Genomic DNA, 10,589 nt, shown 5'->3' on the forward strand with positions numbered 1-10,589 from the left:
TGTCATAGTAATAGCTGGACGGCTGATATCGAGAGAGACACGGGTGAGCGCCAGCTTAGAGCAAAAAGCGGTGCCGTGTCACTTTTTAATAATTATCGATTCATTTTATTGTTGATTATAATTAACAATAAAATTATTATAAAACTTGATAAGAGTAAAAGTGAGTTTTGCATAATTTTGGGCTTAGTTGTCAAGTTTAACCATTTTTATTAACACTTAAATTTCAGTTTGATAAGCATTTTTTATATCAATCTCAAAGTTATGAAATTGCTACTAATAAAAAAATTGATTTTTAAGGAATTCAAAAATATTAATTTTTGTTAATTACATATAAATATTATATAAAAACCCAGCACAGGGGGGTCGCAGCACAGTGGTTTCTTTTATAAATCTTTTTTAATTTTTTAAACTGTTTGTTACTATAAATAAATGCACTGAACTACAAGGAACTTTCATCAGTAACAAAAATATACCATTCTAAATCAACTTTTCGCGATGTTTTCAAATCTGCAATTAGACTTTTTCTATCACTTCTAAGTTTTAATATTATTAAAAATTAGTATTTACATATAAAAAATTCGCATCGAAGCTAAAATATTTGCTATTTAAGCTAACTCAAATTTAAAAATTACTTTTTCAACTTTAAAAAAGTAAAAAAAATTTAATAAGTTTAATTTCTTATGTCTTATGAACTTTATTCTATGTCAATTAAATTATATAATATTCATGAAAGTCAATATATTCTCCTAATAAAATATTTTAAAATAAAATGAAATACAAAACCTAGAATTTTAATAGAAAAATAGCATATTTTTGAATACGGTAGCCATTTGCGCATAGAAGATAGGTCGTCTGGACAAATTTTTTTTAAAAATTTTATAGTACATAAAAAAAGCTTTAATTTGATATATGTTTAAAGGACGCAGTATTTCCGGAACATTTTCAAAAATTAAGTTGAAAAAGTTAGTTTTTGTAAAAGAGTTACTATTTTAAATCCCCCCCAATGATCAGTTTTAGTCTTAGATTTTCAAAAAAATGATATCAAATAAAAGGGAAATATCTAAGGTTTTAGTATAAAAAAAAATTTTGTTGATTTTTGAAAATGTTATAGCAGTTTTAAGTAAAAAAAACGGTAGCACAGTGGGGTCGAGGCACAGTATAGACGTGACATAGATGAGATAAGTATAGATGATATCTGACAGTGATTAAAATCACTATCATAAGAAACGCTTCGATGCAAATCTGTAGATAGTGTTTCCTTTAGAGAAATTGGTGAAATATTTTAAAAGCAACATGAACTCTTATTTCTTTAATTATATCCTGATTAGTAGTTCTTTGATTTTAAAATATAATATATGAATAAATACTAATTATAGTTTTTAAATTTAGTATGAAATTGTGAGGCCAGCTATGATGTATGGTTAATAGTGTTGGGCGGTTGATAAGAAAGTAGAGCAGAGAATAAGTGTAGCAGAGATGAGAATGCTTAGTTGGATGAGTGGAGTGACTAGAGAAGATAGGATAAGGAACGAGCATATAAGAGGAAGTATAGGTGTTGCGTCAATCGTGGATAAGATGACAGAAAATAGACTTAGATTGTTTAGTCATGGTATGAGGAAAGAAGAATCGAAAGCTGTAAGAACAGTTATAGAAATGAATGTTGAAGGAAGAAGAGATAGAGGAAGACCAAAAAAGAGATGGAGGGATGCTATTGAATGCGATTTGAGGACAGCTGATGTGAGCGTAGAAGATGTGGGAGATCGTGTCAAGTGGAATCTTAGGATAAGGGTGCCCGACCCCAAGTAGTTGGGATTAAGGCAAAGAAAAAGAAAAATATTACCAGATATTCCGGTGGCAATTGACATAATATGATTGTTATTTCGGAATGTACAATTTAGCGTTTAGTTGGGTTTAAATAATATAGCGTCAAATCAATTACCTACTCTATCGGTTGTATCTCAATATACACTACACTTTAATGATACAATAAATAAATAAACTCACACATACACACATATGCATTTATAACATTGTGTCTAATGTAAGTATAACATGATAAAAAGTAACCGTAAAATGAAAAAAATGGAATATAAATTTTATTACTCATATTAAATGTAATGTAACTCGAAAAATATTTGTTTAAATGAAAAAATATAAGATTATATTTTTATTTATAATTGTCTTTTAAACAACTTTTGTGCGAAACTTTTTTTTGTAAGTTAAATATTTTTTTTTGAGAAAATTAAGAAAGCTCATATTTTTGAACTTTTGCGAGGATTTAAAAAAAAAGCTCAATTCCAATCTTGAGGACTATTAGTATGTCATTATACATATTTTAATTCAACTTTTAAAAAAACAAAATTTTTTCCGCAATTTTTCCTTTGTTGACTGGCCTAGATGTCAATTTTAAACTTGTAATTGAGCTAAAAGTTATGGTAATATATTCAATTTATTTTACTATAAACTTTCATAAATCTTTATCAAAAATTTTTCATCAACTTTAAAGAACCAAAAAAATAGGTTAAAATTGAAAATTTGGACTGATTATTTTTAACATATTAAAAATCAAATCAGTAATAATTTGAAAACAAATTTTTTTTTCTTTTAATTATTATTTTATATATATAATTAGTAATAATATAAAAAATTAGAAGTGATAGAAATAGTCTACTTGCAGATTTGAAAACAACGCGAAAAGTTGATTTAGAAAAGTATATTTTTGCTTCTGATGAAAGTTCCTTGTAGTCCAGTGCATTTTTTTATAGTAACAAACAGTTTTTATTGAAAATTATTGTATCAAGCCCTTTAAATTTTTATACACGTAAAAGTAAAGCAAAATATAACTTCTTTATTATTTTTATAATTTCTCCGTTTAAATTACAATATTAAATATCAATTTCATACTAAATTTAATAATTATAATTAGTATATATTCAAATATTATATTTTAAAATCAAAGAACTACTAATCATGATATAATTAAAGAAATAAGAGTTGATGTTGCTTTTGGAATAATCCACCAATTGCCTAATTAAAACAAAAAAAAAAAAAGTTTGTTGGGAATTTTTTCTGCTATTCTGCAAAATTACTCCTTCGTTGACTAGAATGAATCATTAAATAGAAAATTTTATGAGAATTAAAACAATGTTATTTTTAAGATTAATATGCAGTCAGAAAGTTTTATAATTATTATTTATTGTAAATTTATCAGAAAAACTCATTATTTTTTGCATTTTTATCGTAATAGAACACTTAAATAGAAATCATAGTAATCATTTCTAAGTAATTTTTGATATTTAAAAAGATTCTACTATTGAAATATCCAGAACTGAATTAATTTTAATGATTTACTTTAACTAAAAAAAAAAAAGTTAATATTTTGAATCCCTCTTGTGGGCAGGTAAAGGGTTAGATTTATAAAAAAAACCAAATGATAGATAAAGACATGCATCTAAATAAAAAAAAATATACTGATTTGGTCATTTTTGATAAAGTTATAACAATTAACAAAGTTATAAGTTTTATACACTGGACTACAAGGAACTTCCATCAGAAACAAAAATATACTATTCTAAATCAACTTTTCGCGATGTTTTAAAATGTGCAATTAGACTTTTTCTATAACTTCTAAGTTTTAATATTATTAAAAAATAGTTTTTACATATAAAAAAAAATAATTAAGAACAAAAAAAATTGTTTTAAATTAATACTGATTTGATATAATATTTAATATTAATTTGATTATTAATAAGTTAAAAATAAGGAAAATGACATATTTAACCAATTTTGTTAATCGTTTAAAGTTGATTGTTGTAAATGTTTATAAAAAAAAAAAAAAATTTATTTTACCATAACTTTTAGCTCAATTGGTAAGTTTGACATTGACATAATTAAATAGAAAATTTTATGACAATTAAAAAAATTGTATCGTTAAGATCAATATGCAGTCAGAAAGTTTTATAATTACTATTTATTGTAAATTTATCAGAAAAGCTCAATATTTTTTTGCATTTTTATGGTAATAGATAACTTAAATAGAAGTAATAGTAATAATTTCCTAGGAACTTTTGTTGTTTGTTGAAAAGATTCTATAATTGAAATATTGAGAACTTAATTAATTTTAATGATTTACTTTAACTAAATGTACCAATCAAAACAAAGTTGTTAAAAAGATTTACTCAATTGAGTTTATTATAAAATTTGATTATATTTGTAAAAATCAATTGTTAATTCAGGAGAAAAAACAATCATTTTTTTTAGAAATGATTTATATAGCAACACGTTAGAAAAAAATTTGAATATTATAGTCTAATAGTAGCACACACAAACAGAGTAATAAAATTATTAAATTACAAAGTAAAATGATTTAATTTTGTAGTTGAAACCTATCATATCAAACTTCATTCGTTAATAAATATTTTGAAAACATTAGAAATTAATGATTTTAATTGTCTTTATGGAGACGATGTAATAACTAACTGTTTAATTGATAAATTAGAATTTTTTTTTCAATTTTTGAGAGTAATATCTTCAACTAGATACGAATTGTAGTAATTTGACGTATTGTTGAAAAAAGTAGGTCAAGTTAGAGCAGAGAAAATAAATGATAGTCACAAAAAAATATCTTCTCGGCTTTGCATCGAAGCGAAAACTTAAAATATAGTAAAATAATTTTAATACGAATAAGAAATTTCTTCTTGCAAGGGGCGACTAAAGTGATGGGATCCTTGATCTTTATTGAAGTTATTGAATCTAAATGTGATAAAAATCAAACGAGTTAAAATTTATACTAACTTAAAAAGAATTAAGAAAAAATGCAAAAAATTCATTGCCATATGCGGGTTGGAACCTCGTACCCCAAGCGTGTAAAACATAAATTTTACCAACTCGGCAACCGTACGTTGCTTCCGGCGGTTGAAAAATTGGCTATTTAAGCTAGTTCAAATTTCAAAGTTATTTTTCTCGACTTAAAAGAAACAAACATATTTAAATAAGTTTAACTATCTATACTATATCAATTTTAATTTATATAATATTTATGAAAATCTGTACTCCCCTTGTCAGGTATTTTAAAATAAAATAAAATACAAAACCCAGAATTTTAACACAAAAATAGCATATTTTTGCATACGGTAGTCATTTTTACCATGAAGACAAATCCAGAGGTCAAATTTTTTTTTTTCACATTAAAGTATATTACATAAGCTTTAATTTAAGATATATTTAAAAGTGTCAGTATTTCCGGAATACTTTCAAAAATTAAATTGAAAATATCGTAGTAACAATACGCATGTTTAAAGTTTTGACCCCCCTTGTTAAAGGGGTATGATCCGATTTACAAAAAAAGCGTGCCAGATGAAAGGGGTATATCAATATTTATTATAAAAAAATAATAATATAGATCCATACATTTTTCCAAAAGTTATATAAAATATAAATTAAATAATATAACATATAAAATCGAGATTTTTTTCACGGAAATCGTACGTTTTTCTTTAACTTTGATGTCCGTTTTCACCACGAAGACAAGTCCAGAGGTCAAATTTTTTTTTTTCAAATTAAAGTATATTACATAAGCTTTAATTTAAGATATATATAAAAGTGTCAGTCTTTCCGGAACATTTTCAAAAGTTAAGTTGAAAAAGTTCTACTTTCTATACGCATTTTAAAAGGTTTGCACCCCCCCTGTATAAAGGGAAATGGTCCGATTTTAAAAAAAAGTATGTCGAATGAAAGAAGTATATATAAAGTATTTATCATTAAAGAATAAAGTTGATTCATGCATTTTTTAAAAAGTTATAGCAACATAATGTTAAAAAATGTAAAATATAATATCAAGAATTTTTTCACAAAAATAGCATATTTTTGCATACGGTAGTCATTTTCACCATGAAGACAAGTCCAGAGGTCAAATTTTTTTTTTTCAAATTAAAGTATATTACATTAGCTTTAATTTAAGGTATATATAAAATTGTCAGTCTTTCCGGAACATTTTCAAAAGTTAAGTTGAAAAAGTTAATTTTTTGTAAAAAAGTTACCATTTTGAAACCCCATCCTTTGGGCTGTTAAAGGGTCAAATGTTCACAAAAATATATAAAATGATAGGTAATTATCTAAGGTATCTATAAAAAAAAAAATTATATTGATTCGGTCATTTTTAAAAAAGTTATGGCAATTTTAAGTAAAAAAAATTGAAAAAATATCGAAAATTAGCGATTTTTAAATTTGTAATTTTTTGGGGGATTTCCCCCGTTTACGGGGAACGAGGGAATTTTTTTCAATTTTTGAGGGTAATGTCTTCGACTAGATACGATTTGTGATCTTTTGACATATTGTTCATCAAAATCGGTCCAGCGAGAGCTCAGATTGAGCGTTCACAGACACAAAAAAAAAAAATAAAAAAAAAAACACATCATAGTAAAATTAATACCTTCTCAGCTTCGCATCGAAGCTAAAATTTCGAAATTTATCGATTTTTAAATTTGTAATTTTTAAAATAAAGATAAATTGAATAAAATTACTCCTAAAATATCTTAAGATGTATATTTTTAAGATTAAACCATTGAAAATTTAATTCTATAGTACATAAATCAATATTATTAGACTATCTTAGGTTACAATGAGTTTAGTACTTAAAAATATATATCGATAAACGCACATAATTAAATGATCAACAAATAATTAAACTTTACTTTAAAATTTAATTTCACATTTATGTATAAAATAATATAATATAGAAATTTAAAAACTGTTTATTTTTGAGTTGATAAAAAATTTTAATTCAATGTAATATACGAATTTCTTATATTTAGAGGTGTGTAATTATTCTCTTGATAATTGCTTAAAATTAAACATTTAAATCGATATATTTATTTATTATTATTAATATTAGTATATATATTTAAAATTAGTTTTTTATGACATTGCTGTCACAGTCACGGATTGTTTATTATCAATTATAACTATCAATAAATATACTTTTTTTATTGTCAGTTAGTGTATTTATAAACTCACAACAATGTACCTTACTATCATTGATAATAACAATGCTGAGTACCTGCTAATATCGATGTTATAAAAAACCAATCTCTAGTCTCTAGCTATCTCTAGTCTCCAGCTATATACTATTTTCTCAGCCCCTCAAAATATGCTCCACCTGGAAGAGATATTGCGTTTTTTACGTATTAAAATTCCCGTTTTTCTCCTATCGCCTCCCGTCCCGTACCGTTCGACGGCCCCTATCGTTTCGCGTCTTTTCCTCCCTTCGTTCGAATTTTTCGCCGTACCCGCTTTTTTTTATTCGCGAATTTCCGATTTCTGTGGAACGGAAAACGACGCGAAATAGGGGAGCGCGCCTCCCGCTCGGCCCGACGCCCGAACGCGGTCGTTATCACAACCGCGCCGCCGTTTTGTGCGTCGTCCTCGACCGCCGTTTCTACGTCGTCGTTTATTTCTCATTATTTCTGTAATTATTCTTAATAGTCAATGTGATTTTGTAAATCGTTGTAACGCCAGTATTAATTGATTTGATTTTATAATTTTCAGATGGTATCCGTTGTGCTCTGATGACTGTGCTGGAGATTGTTGTTGATAGTTTTAGATTTATTGCACGGGTAATTCTTTTGTCAAAAAAAAATTTATTTTTATTGACTTTTCTCTGAGTAGAGTTCATCTTTTTACATTTAAATTAATTTTCTTGGCATATGTTGATTTGTATTTTGTTTATTGTTGCAATGTGTGCTACATCAGTCTATACTATATTGTCTCTCTCTCTCTCTCTCTCTCTATATATATATATATATCAGTGTTGGGAAAGTTCCTTTTTAAATGGAATTCGTTCCGTTCCCCGTTCATTTTCTAAAATATGAACTCGTTCCAGATCCTAATTCTTTATATTAAGAAGGAACTTGTTCCAGATCCAGTTCCTCCAAAATAAGAACTCGTTCCACTCTTCGTTCCTTTTATAAGTTATTTAAAAAATTGTGGCAATGAGATCATGATAACGGTCATCAATGATTTTCATCAGCAGTCGAATACAAAACAAATTTGTAGTATTCCTTATCTAAAAGTATTCGAAAATTATATTTATAAGCAGGTAGTAAATGCTAACGACTTGTGTCAACGCGACCAATGTCTATTGTCTACATATAAGTTAGAAATAATAAATCAGAAAACCCAAAACCTTTAACATAAATTAGTTAACAAGAAACGACGATAATATTCGGTGCATTATTTAATATATGTACACATATATTAAATATTTACTGTATACCTACATGTGATAATAACTCTATCTATAATCAATTGATTCATTTAAACAGCCTACGATCTCGGCTGGGTATATAGGGGACTTCCATTGTCAAAAGTCAACTAAAAATACCATAATATTTTAATGTCTAGATACGAAGAAAACTACACTAAAACATGTTTATAAAAAATTTTAGGAACTGTAATTTCCGTTCACGTTCCTTAAAAAATGGAATTTGTTCATTTTCCTCGTTCCTTTATTTTAAAAGGAAGCAGTTCCTAGCATCGTTCCTTCAAAAAGAACTCGTTCCAGGAATCCGTTCCTTTTGGAACTAGTTCCTTCTCAACACTGATATATATATATTTATATATGTATACATGTAATCATTTTATTTTTTTTTTTAAATGAATATTTCTTATTGAAATGTTTTATTGACAATTTCGCAGCATTTGTAATAATAATATTGTAGATCTATATATTATTATTATTATGGTAAAGGCAGTATTGATTAATTTGATTTTGTAATATTTAGAAGGAGTTTGTTGTATCCTGAAGAATGCTTCAATAATGGCTCGGCCTGTTGGCCAAAAGTGCTGGTTCTAATGGATAACGGATTTATTACGCGGGTAATTCATTTTCATTTGTTAATTAAAATTAGTCGGTCAGTATATTATCTATTGGTGACTACACCATGTGTTGTATGTTGAACTAAATCATAAATTTTTAATTTTTGTTGTCATGTTTATTTATTCACACTCATGAACATCTTTGTGGTGTTCTCGAGTATCTCAAAATAGAGTTCTTCTTTTTACATTTCAATCGATTTACTTTGCATATTTTAATCATTAGGTCGATTTGTATTTCATTTATTGCTGCAATATGTTTTACATCAGTTTATACAATCCATATATATATATATATATTTACATTTATATACTTTTTTTTTTTTTTTTTAATCAGTTTTTTGTTTGCGTGTACTACGTTTATATTTGTGGTATCCTCTATGATTATTTGTTATTGAAAGTCCCCCGATTGACGATTTCACAGCTATTGCAATAATTATGTTATAATTTTAAAATCGTTTACATAATCATGGTAATGACAGTATTGATTAATATATGATTTTGTAATTTTCAGATCCTGGGAACTGCTTCGATATTGGCTCGGCCTGCCGACCAAGTATACTGGCTCTAATCGTCAACAGATTTATTAGACTGGTAATAATTCGTTTTTTTTATATATAAAATTTCAATTTTTGTTATAGTATTCACACTCGCGAACATCTCTTCACTTATTAATACGTGTACATGACTACACTGTCTTACAGAAATTGCAATAGTTAACTATTTATATACTGCGGAGACGACTAATGCAGTCATCACGAAACACATTAATTAATGTGTTATGTAAATTATTTTAATTTTTGTTTGCATATTTATTTATTCACATTCTTGAACGTCTCCGTGGTGTTCTATCCCAATTGTGTATTGTAACGTTTAAGATTGTTGTACAATTATACAGTCGTACACAAATGGTGCAATAATTAAATATTTACTTTTTTGATGATTACATAATATTAATGACTGTATTAATTTATGGGATTTATGAATTTCAGACCGTGCAGGCCCTGGGATATCTCACCGTTTTCAATTCTTTCGTACCCACGGCGTATTGAACGTTCTGCGCTGTTGATTTTCGTTAAGACCGTCCTCCCCTCACCAAAAAGGTACAGTACGAATTTTTTGTTATTAGGCCACTTGGATTTTTGTGTTTCATGATTTTATTTTTTACTTTTAGATCGCAATAAAAATCTGTCTACATTGTTGTTATCGATCGACCCAGTAACGTCTGGCTGTTGGACACGGATCGCTGTGCGTTGTTCTCTTTTGGAGCTCATCGAAAACGCCAGTAGACTTTGACACGGCCACGGCGTTGTCACACGTTGACACCCCGCGGTCGTGTCAGCTCCTTCTCAGCCACCGCTTAACTGTAAACCGGACCGTCACACACACGCGTTATCGTCGTGGTGTAAAGTCCAACAAATGCCTAGCGTCGTATACCCCGCCGCAATAATACGTCGAGTCAGTCTTCTTCGGGACACCTTTGACACTGTGATTCGCCGTCCACCGGATCAACCAGAAAACGCCACCGTGTTTCGATTAACTTTTATTGTTTTCTTGTCAACGGTTATTTCACAGTAATACTAGTGTTATTATTTATCATTTGTTCGCATATTATTTTTGTGTCGCAACTCTCTTTTCACTTCTTTTATTAAACGGCTCGACGCCAAGTAAAACTTCATCCGGTGTAACTTCATTCATCATCATCTTTTCCTTAACAA

The 10,589-nt window shown here is 27.6% G+C and overlaps 1 long non-coding RNA gene across 1 annotated transcript; it reads left to right on the plus strand.

Moving 5' to 3' along the window:
• The first annotated feature begins 7,531 nt into the window (after positions 1–7,531).
• LOC126905226 (uncharacterized) lies at positions 7,532–10,319 on the plus strand. The gene is made up of 5 exons (XR_007703900.1): positions 7,532–7,613; positions 8,781–8,874; positions 9,386–9,465; positions 9,864–9,974; positions 10,046–10,319. It is a non-coding gene; the product is annotated as an uncharacterized LOC126905226 (long non-coding RNA).
• The last annotated feature ends 270 nt before the right edge of the window (positions 10,320–10,589 follow it).

This window comes from Daktulosphaira vitifoliae, unplaced genomic scaffold (assembly GCF_025091365.1).
Source record: "Daktulosphaira vitifoliae isolate Bord-2020 unplaced genomic scaffold, ASM2509136v1 Scaffold_4, whole genome shotgun sequence".
In the NCBI taxonomy this organism is placed as follows: domain Eukaryota; kingdom Metazoa; phylum Arthropoda; class Insecta; order Hemiptera; family Phylloxeridae; genus Daktulosphaira; species Daktulosphaira vitifoliae.